Source organism: Equus przewalskii, chromosome 19 (assembly GCF_037783145.1).
Source record: "Equus przewalskii isolate Varuska chromosome 19, EquPr2, whole genome shotgun sequence".
Lineage (NCBI taxonomy): Eukaryota > Metazoa > Chordata > Mammalia > Perissodactyla > Equidae > Equus > Equus przewalskii.
The window spans coordinates 31,340,390-31,352,646 of NC_091849.1; the positions used below are offsets into that span (position 1 = coordinate 31,340,390).

Sequence of the window (12,257 nt, forward strand, 5' to 3'; positions counted from 1 at the left end):
CAAAGCTCCTAAGTTTAAACTTTCCCGATGTATCAGTGACTCCTGTGTTGTATTTTAAAATTATCTTCATTCCATAGCCCTGAGTTTGTGAGTCCCAGATATATCCTCAATACAAAGAAACATACGGAAGTGATACCGAATGTCTTAATCTCAAATTCGTGTGCCCAATGCGCAATAAACCCATCACTGAGCCATTGGTGCTTGGAAATGGAGAAAAGTTTTATTGGAATTGGCCAAAAGGAGAAGGTGGGAGGATGGGTTCTCTCAAATCCTCCTTAACAACAGAAGAAGAAAGCAGAGAGTTTTATAGAGATAAGGGACTTGGCAGGACGAGTTTCAGAGAAACAAAGGGGTAATCTTTCACTCCAGAGAAGCCATTGGGCAATATGTCTCCTGGGCATGAATTCTGGGGGCTGGTCGTCCTCCCCAAAGGCATTCTCTTTCTTCTGCAAAACAAGCTCATAAATTCTCATGACCCCTGAGTCACCCCTCAGGTTAAACAGCAAATTGAAAAAGGCAATCACGATCTACAGTAACCCTCAGGTACAGATTTTCAACACCCACTGTCTTCATCTATGTCTGTGTTGGGAACAAGGTGGAAAGGCAGTCATGTTCATATTGAATATCTACAATAACCCTCAGGTACCTGGCTTCAAAAGCACAATTTGTTACTGTATATTTCAACTAGAAGAGTATACAAACTTTAATCACCTCAAAGTTACAAGTATTTAGTGCAATCAGAATGCCCTTTATCAATGCTTATGCATTGCCTATGTTTATGAACTGACACCTAAGGGATGTGCATATTATATTGGGGCACCTGTTATTTTTTTTATCCTGATTAACATAAGGAAGCACTTGGTTTTTAGGCAGCCCCACAGAAGGTAGTAAGTACTAGATGCAGAGAATATCCTGCTAAACCCTGTAGATACATATTTGTTAAAAATCTCTAAAACAATAGATTTAAAGCTGGGCATTCCATTGCTTTAGAATTCCTTCCCTCTGCTTCTTCTCCCCACCCCTGCTCCTCCAGCCCTTCTCTCTGTCCTCTCACCTCTCAGGGCCTCTTCTCCCCTTAGTCTCCACCACCCTCTCACTCCTGAATTGTGGCACCAGCACCACCTCCTCACCTACTACCCATGGACTCTGCTCCTCACCGTGGTCAGTGATCCTGCTAATGTGAGTCAGGATGTGTCATTTCTTCACTAAAACACTCCAATGGCTCCGTCTCACTCTTGGGAAGCCTCTAGAATGTAAAGTGCATGAACACAGGGGCTTTGGGCTGTTTAAATCAAAGTTGTATCCCTAGCATATAAAGCCATTCCTGATACATAGTGAGCATTAAATTAGTTGATGTTGAATGAAAGAATGAAATTTGACTGCATTAGAGTTTAGTTACATCACAAAATCAGAAAAGGTTTTATCTCATGCAACTAGTATGCATATCAGTTCATAACTTCATCCCAGTGGAAAAAATGCTATGTGCTTATCTGTTGCACAGTGAACCTGTATATTAGTTTCCTATTATTGCATAAAAATTACCATAAACATAGTGGCTTAAAACAACACCAATTTAATTGCTTACAGTTCCTTAGTCAGAAATCCAGGCATGGTATGGATGGGTCCTCTGTTCAGGGTCTCACAAAGCTGGGTTCTCATCTTGAGGTGGGATACCCCTTCAAACTCATACAGAGCTGTTGGCAGAATTCTGTTCCTTACAGTTATAAGATTGTGGTCACTGTTTCCTTGCCAGCTGGTGGAGGGGAAGTGGGTGCTGGTCCCAGCTCCTAGTAGCCACTAGCATTCTTTACCAGGTGACCCTTCATTTTCAAAGCCCACACTGAAGAACCTCTTTCACATTGAATCCTTCTCACGCTTTGAATCTCTTTGCTCAGGGACTCCTAAGTTCTCACCTGATTAGGACAGTCCAACCTAGGATAATCCCCCTGTGACCTTAGTTACATCTACAAAATCCCTTCACGGCAGCACCTACATTAATGTTTGAGTGACTAACTGGGGGGAGGGTGAATAACCAGGGAGTGGTTATGGGAGGTCCTTTACAAAATCAAGCTAGCTTGGCCTGGTTCTTTCTTTTGTGTTTAATTGGGTCACAGATGGAAATTGAAGTTCACGTAGATAGATTGTTTGACTGGTGATAAAATACATCCTGTCTAATAATGAAAATTCTCCTTAAATCCTAAAACCAAATGACATACTTAATATCTTATAGTTAATTTAGAGCAAATGAAAATTAAAGTGCAATAATTTGTTTTCCACCATAGACACTGTATTAGTTATTTACTGCTACATAACAAGTTAGTCAAAACTTAGCTGCTCAAAGCAAGAAACACTTATTCTCCCAGTTTCTGATGATCAAGAATCTAGGAGTGGTTTACCTGAGTGCTTCTGGCTCACAGCCTCTCTCAAGTTTGCAGTCAAGTTGTCAGCCAGGTCTGCATCATCTGGTGGCTTGACTGGGGCTGGGGGATTCCTATGAAATCACAGGAATCACTCATATGGCTGTTGGAAGAGGGCCTCAGATTCTAGCCACATGGACCTTTCCATAGGGCTGCTTATGACATAGCAGCTGGCTTTCCCCAGAGCAGATGATCTGAGAGAGCAACCAAGATGGAAGCTGCAATGTATTTTATGTCCTAGACCCAGAGTCTCACACCATTCCACGAGCCTTATTCTATCAGTTTGCGGTGAGCCATTAAGTGCAGCCCACACTCAAGAGGAGGGAATTAAGCTCCACCTCTGGAAGGGAGGAGTATCTAAGAATTTAGATACATATTAAAGCCAAAATAAAAATTAAATATCATTTCAGGATTTTGTAAGTCAAATTTTTTTTATCTGATTCTTTTTTTAATACTTTAAATTTATCTTTTGGAAATTAATGATTAAGAATAAGTTTGAGACCGGAGAAAAGAGATACAACAATATTTCTAGGTTTTTCTTGCAAAGGCCTTTAATAATAATGTTTTGTTTTCTTTTAAAAATAAGGAGCTTCACGAATGTGCCTGTCATCCTCACACAGAGGCCCTGCTAGTCTTCTCTGTATGTTCCAATTTTAGTATACGTGCTGCCAAAGCAGGCACAATATTTCTTCAATAAGTTGCAACAAAGTTGAGAATATATACTTAGTTGCTAGATCAAGTGGTTCCAAGACTTCCATGCCATAATAATAATGCCTGTAAAATAATCTGAGTTTTTCCTTCCAAGTTTTAAATTTCCTTTGTTAAGAATGCTAAAAGTATTAACTAAAGTGCCAATTTCTCACTTAAATATCATCTTCAAAAATATTTACCTAATCAGATTGCTTTTCAGTAAGAAAAATGTGGCTCTCATACCTCATTCTACTCCAGGCTTAGCATCATGACAAGGATTTTGATGTCATGCAATAGGCAGAAATGGTTAACGTCAATCTAGGAACTAAGTCTTCCAGGCACTGACTATTTAGTTGACATCTTACAATAAATTTAACATCTTTCACTGTGTTTTTTGATGAGATTTGGTAGATATGATTTGGACACCAGTGTGACTCTGAAATGCATTGTTATCATGTGCCTCTAAATTGTTTTTAAGCATCTCTGTTGTGTTTTCCATTCATATTTTCTGCTCTATCACTAGTTATTCCTTTAAAAATTTCCCAGTTTACCTTATATTGATCAACAATGGTCTTTTCCAACTCTGTAAGTGCATTTACTCCAGTGAGGTTAAATGTAAGCAGCACCTCAAAACCTTCACAAGATAGAATTGCCTGGCACATCAGATTGAACACTGTACAGAAAATCTAAAGAGCTCCCAGTGAGAAAAAGATCAAATGATCCATTTCTAGCCAAGACTAATTTTTTATGGTATCCTGGCCCTCTTTCTCACGTTGCTCATAACATTGTCCGTGGCTTTGCTCCAATGTGGTAGTTTTTGATAAGGATCCTTGCCATGATCTTTGGTAATTTCTTTTCTTTTTCGTTTAAAAAGAAATTAACCAGGAATGTTCACAAGCTGCAGTTTTAAAAATGTCAGTTTAAGAAGTTATGACCAAGTGATTACCTGGGCACCTACCACTAGTGTAAGAAGCAGAACCTATGAAGCCACTGTGGGCGCCTCCCGAACCCCATCCCCCAGCTGTAACCTCTATCCTGGTCTTGTGTTCACTATTCCCTTGAGTTTCTCTAAAGATTTTACAATAAGTGTATATAGCCCCAAACCAAATATTATTTAGTTTTGCCTGTTTGGGGACTTTATGTACCGTGAAATACTCCATGTATATTTTGTGACTCAACATTCCCTGTAGCAGACTTATTCCTCATGCATGACACTGTTGTTCGTTCATTTTTAGTGCTGAAGTTTTATATTTTGTGACTATACACAATTTTGCTAATTTCCTATTGATGTGTTTGTGGTTGATTCCAGATTTTGCTGTAAACGTTAGTGTACGTGTCTCCTGGGGCACACAGGCAAGAAATTCCCCAGAGTGTATGATCAGGAGTGGGATTGCTGGATTCTATGGGATGTGTACTTTAACCATTCTAGACCTTGCTAATTTGGTTTCCAGAGTGCTAGCACCAATTTAAACTTTTGCCAGGAATGTGTAAGAGTTCATGTTGCTCATGTGTTTGTTCTGAAATGAAAACAAACTCAGGGGAAGGAAGGAAATAAGAGTTGAAAGTCACTTCCTGAGTTGCAGAATCACCCAGGCGTTTTATTTTCAGACTCTCAGTCACTTCCTATACTTTACTTTTATTCCGTATACATTGGTGTTACACTTTTAGCTTATATACCTAGATAATGCTTCCTTTTAGCATAACCACAAAGCAGTATTTTATATGTTTGAAATATCCAATAAGAAGAATAAAAGAAGGAGAAAAGACAAAAGAAAATAAAAATATAAAAAATAAGAGAGGAGAGGAATTGAAATTGAGCATAGATAACATTTCAAGGTTCGAGGAAATAAAAGAGATGTTGACAATACCTATAGAATAATAGAAATTTAAGAAAGCCTGATTAGCTATTTATTGCTGTGTAACAAATTACGCTGAAACTCAGCAGCTTAAAACAACAAATGACTATTAACTCAGAGATAATACAAAGACAAGCAAAATAGAGGGGGACACTGGTGGGAGAAGTTGGATAAAGAGAAGATTTTACAAGATGAAGTAAGTACAAGGTTGTTGCTATACAGATGAAAATAATTTTGTTAGTCTGGATCTGCTGCAGTGTCGTTTCCTGTCCAGGTCTCACTCAAAACAGGCATCCTTCTGTGTCACCCAGAATATGGGCCAAATAACATACCTAAGTGTGGAACGTGCTGCTGCCAGAACCCAAAGCGGCATACCAGGCTGTATCCTTCATTCTATGTAGTGAGGGACACAATATGCAGTACTTTGTGTCTTACTTTGAAGGGGACATCCCTGCATACCCTTAACCACTGGACCTCCAGAACTGACCTGGGGCAGCCACTCCCTGAGTCTCTGTCAGGTTTATCTTCCACCCTCTGGGACGCATGTGTTTGACCAAGGCCTCCCTTGTACTTTCCACCTGTTGCTCATCCATCCCAATCAACATGATGATGTCAGTTAAATGAACTAATGTGATATTCTATAGGATATCCAAGAGGTCCAGAGCTCTTAAGACTTTGTTACAGAGAGAAGGAGAGTTAAAAGAGCCTTGAGGCAAACTATAAATAAATATTGTTGTTCCTGTGAATGCTAATCATTCCACCTCCACTTTTCTTATTGGAATGAAACAGAATGCACTCACAAAATCAACAGCTGCATACCATGTGCCTGAGGCCTTACTAACTGGCTCTAGCTGTGATATCACATCCAGCACAGCAGCTGCATCAGGACCACTACTTGGTTATATCTGAAATAATCCCATGTATTCTCTGAGCTCCATCAGGTCTCCACTGAGCCAAATTGCTGAATTAAATGGAGGAGTCACTTGATTAAATTAATTAAATTAATTAAATGGAGTCACTTGAGTGTACACCACTCCTGCGTCCTTGAGGTCTCTAATGCTGGTGCTAACCCCTACAATACCTGCAAAAGCCTCCACAATACCTGCTCCTGGAACATACTGTCATTTCTGATTTGGCCGGGATGGGGCCAGTTTCAGAGGTTTCCCTTTGGCCTTCTACCTTATGAGAGACCTTACTCCACAGACCAGCGATGGACTCAGTGCAGAGGTTACTCCAACTGCAAAGTATATCAATGCCAATTATGCACTCAGAGATTGGGGAAATAACAGCATAGATCTATGGAATCAGGGGTCCTTGTGAACTAGACTTTGTCTAGGACTCCATTTATAAACTGGCATCTGTAAGTCTGTACTGCAATGGGGGACGTGATGATGCCGTGGGTATCGAGGTGTCAATGTCAGCTCAAACCTGATGTACAATATTTCTCAATATTTCTGGCAAACTTCTCTTTCCTCAGTGTACAGTCACTTGAGTAAATGGCTGTAGGTTCCTTTGCAGAAAGACCGAGGGCATTGCTCCAGTACCTACTTGCCGTGGTATTCCAAGGTCCTTCCTCCTAGGGATTTGGACACTTCTTAAGTCAAAGGGTTCTGAATCTGAAAATTGGCTCAGGTCTTGTTACTGAGCAAGGGATTACAACTTTTGCTGGGTCAGACACCCAAGCCTCTTGCTCCTTAATTCTTGCACCAGCAGAGGGACTGGCTCTGGCTGGGAGCATGGATTGTTAACCTATGATAAAGGATGGAAGGCTCATCCTGAGCATGCAGATGCAACTACGTGAGTAGATGGTGGTAAAAATCGGTAAAAATTGTCTTCTAATGTGTTTGGTTTTCTCAGTGAAGTAGCAAACAAGGTCACTAGCCAAAATAAGAATGGAGAAGGAGGGTTGGATGTAATGAGGGACCTCTTACCTCCAAGCTAAGGGATACAAGGTCTATGGGAGGGAAAACACCCGTGGGAGAGGACTCCAGAGGGAGCTGTGTCCTCAGGGAGACCCAGGTTTCTGTCAGAGCTGCGAGGTAAAGGGAGCATCCTGAGAGAGAACTTTGGAGATTTTGCTCATCATGGACTGAGAAGTGCAGGGGGCGCAGTGGACAGGTTTCAGGAGTTGATGAGGGGGTGTGAGAGGTGACAGAATGGGCATGTGCAGAGCCTTGTGGGGATGAGAGTGCAGGATATTTGGGAACCAGGGATGACTGACACAAACAGGGAAAAGGAAATAAGGAGATTAGTCCTGGGGGATTCAAGGCAAGTAATGGCGGTGAGTGTGTGAGAGATGAAAGTGGGGAGGAGCAGAGGTTTGGGGCTCTCACTTGGGCTCTGTCAATGAAGGTGAGGAAGTGTGGGGTCGTTGGAGATTAGTTTCAGTCCATGGATCCTTTCTTGACCCACTGATTATGGGGTGCAACCCCCCAATGAGGGAGGAGGAGTGTTAAACAAAGTCCATGGGTTCACTCTTGACCCTTGTAGGGTGGAAGTATACTCATACAAGGTCTCAGGTCTGCCTGACGCCTCCTTCAGGAGAGACATTTTGGGGCACCAGGTGTGACCCTTGATACAGAGGGTCTCTTCTGCCTTGCTGAGGGGGACAGAAGTCCTCGGGGAGCTGTGCTCTTAGTCCCAATGTGCAAATCCACACTATGAATATTATGTAGACATTGAGATGTTTCCAAATAAGAGATGATTTTTTAAAAATTCAGTTTTGAAAAATTTAGAAATAGGAAGTAGAAAAAAATATTTCCACTTTTCAGCGTTCTGAGGTGTTCCCATCAAGGGGCTGGGGAGAGGGATTGCAGAAGGAGAAGGAAACATCAGAGGAAGGCACAAGGGCTCCTGAGCTCTCTTCTCTTTCAATCCCTGCCATACCCTCAAGCCTGACCCTTGTGAAGTCCAACGCTGCTCAAAAGCTTCCTCATCCCCACATTGATGCCCAGTGAGGCCTCAGGACATAATAGCCAATCCCAGGTCCTGGCTGCATCCCACTGGATCCCCTCAGTCTCCAGGCATGGGACCTTGGACTGCTGAGTCCTTGTCACTTGTTCCTCCTACTGCAGCTGGGGCTGGAGGTCCCTCCATCTGGGATTCAGTCCATTGAGTCTCTCAACTTGGGATCTCAGGGGATGAAGCCCTGGGGTGGCAGGTCCAGGAAGGAGGGGATGCCCCCCAGGGAAGTGATGACAGGGAGGAAATAGGGACATCAGGGGCAGAGAGGTGATGAGAAAGAGAGGGGATGGAGACAGAGAAGGGAGGTGCATAGGAATGGCTGGCCTAGGGGCCACCTGTGGACTGTGTTTGGAGAGGGTTTTCTGGGTACTGGCTGATAGCAAAGGGCAGGTGCTGTACTGACCCTGTAGGGACCAGTCCTGGTCCTGAATTTCTGGGATTTCCAGGGTCCCACTCCCGGCACCAGGACCTCACAGGTGATCTGAGCCCAGCCCCACATGCTGTTGCTGAGCATGGTTGTGAGCTAGGCAGGTAGGCTCAATTGTTCCTTCTTTGCCTATGAGACCTGGAGCCTCTGCCCCAGGCTGAGGGGCCCTAGACAACCATGCATTGGACATGACCTGGGGGCTGGACACAAACAAGGGCTACAAGGACCTCGCCAGCAGACCCAGGCAACCTATTATGCATTTCCCAGGTTCCTAGAGGCAGCCCCTGCACCCTCCGCAGCTTGCTGCCTGAGAACTCTGGGGTCCTGCCTCTTTCCTCTCTGGTGACACAAGTACCCAGATCCTCAGACTGGACACCACTGGCCTCACTTTCTGATAACCCCAACCCCTGAACTTAGGAGCTCTGCAGCACCAACCCCAAATCTCATTTCTACTCTGAAGACTGACCCAGGGGTTTGGGGTTCATAGGAAAGGGCGCCACATGCTGTCGCTGAGCATGGTTGTGAGCTGGGCAGGTGGGCTCCCTTCTAGGACACAGGAGTTCGAGGAGGCAGCTGGTGGTCATCCCAGGCTGTGGGCAGTGCCTGGGTGGCTGGACCCCAAGTACAGTGCAGCTCTATGGAGAGCGCTTTTCAGGGGCTCAGGAAACTGGGACAAATTGGTAGGTATCAAACACACACACGTCACAGAAGACCCTCAAAACCAAACACCAATAAACTCCCCCTTTCAAGCCCTAGACTCAGCTTTAAGGAATCTGGTCACAGTATTTATTCATTTACTTGCAAATGTTTAGTGAGTGCCTCTGTACCAGGCATTGTTCCAGGCCTGGTGATCAATTAATCAAAACAGAAAAAAACGCCTGCTCTCTTGATGCTTATAGTCTGAGAGGAAAGACAGACAATAAATAAAAACAGTAATAGTCTTAAATTATATGGTCTGTGTTCCTACTATCTATTTCTGAGTAACAAACAGTCCCCAAATAAAACAATAACCTTTTAATTCTCCCTCATTCTGAGATTGGCTGGCCTAAGCGAGCAGCTCTTCTGCCCCATATGACACGAGCTGGGGCTGCAGTCATGTGACGGCCCAACTGGTCTAGAACATTCAGGAGATATTTGACAGAAGAACATTCCAGGATCTCCCTTTGACGTGTCTAGGGCTCTATGCCAGGTCAGGCACTCAAACTGCAGCAGGAATGGAAGTGGACAGATTTTAAAAAGATTTCCTACCTCACTTTATATCTTAAGGAACTACGAAAAGAAGAGCAAACTGAGTCCAAGGCTATCAGGTGGAAGCAAATAAGAAAAATTAGCACAGAGAAAAATAGAACAGAGACTAGAAAACCAAGACAGAAAATCAATGAAACCAAAGGTATTCTTGGAAATATCAATGAAAATTGATAATCCTTTAGCTAGATCTACTAAGAAAAAAAGAGAGAAGATTCAAATTACTAAAACCAGAAAAAGTGGGACATTACTACTGATTTTATAGAATCAAAAAGGATTGTAAGAAGTATTGTGAAAAACAACTGTATGTGAACAAATTGGAAAACCTAGATGAAATGGATGAATTCCTAGAAACACACAACCGCCAAGACCGAAGCATGAAGAAACAGAAAATCTGAATAGGCTCATAACTAGTAAGAAGATTGAATGAGTAATCGAAAACAAAGAAAAATCCTAGAATAGGTGGCTTCATTGTTGAATCCTAACAAACATTTGAAGAAGAAGAAGCACCAATCCTTTTCAAAGTCTTCCCAAAAAATGAAAAAGAGGAAAAACTTCCTAACTCATCTATGAGGCCAGCATTACCAAGATCTCAAAACCAGACAAAGACACTACAAGAAAAGAAAACTACATTGACCACCCATTGACCTGGACTCCACAGCATGGTACATAAGCCCCAAGTCTTTACAGGAATTTTTTTGGATCATGCCCAAAAATTACCTCACCTCAAATTTAGTCATTTACAGATACCACAGATACACATGTTTCATTGTAATGTTATTTTAAAAATTCTGCCAAATCATAAATGGAGGTTTAGGAGTGGTGGTGATGCAAAAGGGGGAAGCTGTGGGATGGGGTTGTCAGGGGTAGATGGCACACTTTACCCCCACACTTGGTGTCATCTCCTGAAGAGGGGAAGAATGGGTAAACCCTCTACCATGTCTGTTCAGCTGAAGAGAAAACATGGCACAGTTGGAATAAGGCATGGAAAGGCAAAAGTGAGGATGGCAGAAGCACATATGCACATACTTGCTAATGTTTCTATGGCATGTGGATTCAAAGGATAGACTTGGGGGGTGGAGAAAGAAAAATAAGTTAATGAGAGAGGAAAAAGACCCTACATAGAGGTCCACAAAACATCCCAACCTGGCATAAAGACTAGGGAGCCATGAACTTGTCAAGTACCCATTATGCATTACATGCCCATTACATGCAAGATAGGATTTAAAACAAATACAGTCATGCATCACTTACCAACAGGGATACGTTCTGAGAAAGGTGTCATTAGATGGTGTTGTCACTGTGGAAACATCATAGAATATACTGAGACAAACCTAGATGGTAGAGCCTACTACACGCCTAAGCTATATGGTAGTAATCTTATGGGACCACCATTGTATATGTGGTCTGTCATTGACCAAAATGTTGTCTTGTGGCACATGACTGTCCACTAAGGAACGAGGAGAATCTAAAGAGTTGGAGAAGCCAGTTTCACGAGATCAATACTCACTGTAGGAGGAGATGTCTCTCTCATCACTCAGTTCACTAATATGGACCTTAAAGTGATCCTGCACATCATTGAGGATCTTGGCATCATTCTCATCTGACACAAACGTGGTGGCTGACACTTGGTGCCTAAATGGTCTGCTCTGGCCACCTGGAAGGAGACAGATGGTAGCACTGGAAGACCCAAATAGAGAAGACACCCAAAAGGGGGATGAAGATGTAACGTATGAAAAGATAAAGAAAAAGAGGGAGTGGGAGAGGACCCTGGGATGTCCTTCTGGGTGTGGGACTTACCCAATGTAGGTATGTGTCAGAACCCTTACGAATGTCAAAGTTAAAGGCAGTCTTCACCTGATCGATGTCCAGGGCTTGGCCAAATAGGTTGGTAGCCATAAGAATTTGTCATTGAAAATCTTTAAACTGCTCATACTGAGAAGGAATTGTGAGAAAAAAACATTGGAAAAATGTTGAGATCATTGAGAGAATTCAAAAAGGACACAAAATATCTTCTCCATCTCTGACTCACCTCTTCTCCTGGGGCATCCCATGGTGGATGGCAGTGATTGGGAAGTTCTGCTGTATCTGTACAAACCAAGGACTGACTAATACACAGAATATATAAAAACTTCTCAGATCAATGAGTATAAGACAGACTATTTTGTTTTTGTGTTTGTTTTTTTTGTTTTTTGTTTTTTTTGGTTTTTTTTTTGTTTTTTTTGGAGGAAGATTAGCCCTCAGCTAACTACTGCCAGTCCTCCTCTTTTTGCTGAGGAAGCCTGGCTCTGAGCTAACATCCGTGCCCATCTTCCTCTAGTTTATACGTGGGACGCCTACCACAGCATGGCTGCCAAGCAGTGCCATGTCCGCACCCGGGATCCGAACCAGCGAACCCCGGGCCGCCGAGAAGCGGAACATGCGAACTTAACCGCTGCGCCACCGGGCTGGCCCCAAGACAGACTATTTAAGAGATGAATAGTCTAATGCTTGCAATTTGCCAAACTCAAATGGAAGCGCATAAGCTAGGGAGCATTTGGAGGTACAGTAGTCCATACTATAAGTAGTCAATAGAGGATAGTCTCCTAGGGTACAGAGCATGGTGAGTACAGGGGAAGTGGATGAATGGGAAAATCACAAAAGAAGAAATCTAAATAA

At 42.8% G+C, this 12,257-nt stretch overlaps 1 long non-coding RNA gene and 1 other non-coding gene across 3 annotated transcripts; both read right to left on the reverse strand.

Annotated features, from left to right (window-relative positions):
- Nucleotides 1-198: 198 nt before the first annotated feature.
- Nucleotides 199-11,759, reverse strand: LOC103545685 (uncharacterized). 2 transcript variants are annotated; one of them, XR_011530035.1, is made up of 7 exons: nt 11,632-11,759; nt 11,400-11,534; nt 11,110-11,256; nt 10,854-10,899; nt 2,397-2,491; nt 1,158-1,246; nt 199-446 (listed from the first exon to the last, which is right to left on the reverse strand). It is a non-coding gene; the product is annotated as an uncharacterized lncRNA (long non-coding RNA). The 2 variants fall into 2 exon arrangements; XR_011530034.1 differs by lacking the exons at nt 199-446; nt 1,158-1,246 and having other exon boundaries at nt 2,266-2,491.
- Nucleotides 2,993-3,098, reverse strand: LOC139077550 (U6 spliceosomal RNA). Its single transcript, XR_011530173.1, has one exon. It is a non-coding gene; the product is annotated as a U6 spliceosomal RNA (small nuclear RNA).
- Nucleotides 11,760-12,257: the final 498 nt, after the last annotated feature.